Source organism: Octodon degus, unplaced genomic scaffold, assembly GCF_000260255.1.
Source record: "Octodon degus isolate 3935 unplaced genomic scaffold, OctDeg1.0 scaffold00103, whole genome shotgun sequence".
Taxonomy (NCBI): Eukaryota; Metazoa; Chordata; class Mammalia; order Rodentia; family Octodontidae; genus Octodon; species Octodon degus.
The window spans coordinates 7,518,837-7,520,308 of record NW_004524679.1 but is presented as its reverse complement, the minus strand read 5'-3'; positions in this window follow the sequence as shown (position 1 = coordinate 7,520,308).

Below are 1,472 nucleotides of genomic sequence, written 5' to 3'. Positions count from 1 at the left end.
CATCCTTGCATCCCTGGGATGAATCCTAACTGGTCATGGTGTATGTTCTTCTTGATAATTTGCTGTATTCTATTTCCTAGTATTTTATTGAGGATTTTGGCATCTATGTTCATGAGGGAGATAGGCCTGTAGTTCTCTTTCTTAGTTGCATCTTTCCCTCATTTTTGTATCAATATAATACTTGCCTGCAGGAATGATTTATGGAGGATTGATTCCTTTTCAATTTCATGGAAGAGATTGAGGAGTATAGGGAAAGCATCTTCTGTAAATGTCTTGTAGCATTCAGCTGTGAATCTATCCAGGCCTGCACTTTTCTTTGTTGATAGGTTTTTAATTACATCTTCTGTTTTATTGACTGTTATTGGGTTATTGAGAGTGGTTATATCTTGTGGATTCAGTTGTGCTAATTTGTACCTTTCTAGGAATCTGTCCATTTCTTCTGTGTCTTCTATTCTGTGAGAGTAAAGATTCTCAAAGTAGCTATTGATAATCTTCTGAATTTCCACTGGGTCTGTGGAAATTACACCCATTTCATTCCTTATTGCTTGTATTTGAATTTTTTCTTTCCTCTGTTTGACGAGGTTAGCTAGGGGCTTTCCAATTTTATTTAGTCTTCCAAAGAAACAGCTTTTTCCTTTTATATTTTTTTGAATTGTTTTCTTCGTCTCAATTGAATTAATTTCTTCTCTAATCTTTATGATTTCCTCCTGTCTTTGGGCTCTGGGTTGGGTTTGCTCTTCCTTTTCTAGTTGTTGAAGGTGCAGTCTCAGGGTATTTATTTGTTCCCATTCTGTTTTCGTAATGTGTGAGTTCACAGCTATGAATTTCCCTCTGACAACTGCTTTCATCGTATCCCATGAATTACGATAGGTTGTGCTTGAATTTTCATTGATTGTAGATATTGTTGAATTTCTTGTTTAATTTCATCTGTGACCATTTCGTTGCTGAGTAGGGTGTCATTTACTTTCCATATATTTAAATTTTTTCTGGTTTCTTTTGTCATTTATTTACAGTTTCATTGCACCGTGGTCAGACAATGTGCATCGAATACTTTCTGTTTTCTTACATATACTTAAACATGACCTATGTACCAGTATGTGGTCTATTTTAGAAAATGACCCATATGCAGCTGCAAAAATGTGTATTCAGCTGTGTTTGAGTGGAACACTCTGTATATGTCCACCTAGTCCATTTGTTTCAAACTCTATTTCAGTTCTGTTATTTCTTTGCTAAGTTTTTGTCTGGTAGACGTATCTTTTGGAGTTAAGGGTCTGTTAATGTCTCCTCTTAAAATTGTGGTACAGGATATTGGATTTTTCATGCCAGTTAAGATTTGCTTTATACAGTTGGGTGCTCCTGTGTTTGGCGCATACATATTTATGAATGTTACTTCTTCCTCTTTAATTTTACCCCTAACCAGTATATATTGTCCTTCTTTATTTCGCTTGACCATTGTTGGTTTGAAGTTGAGA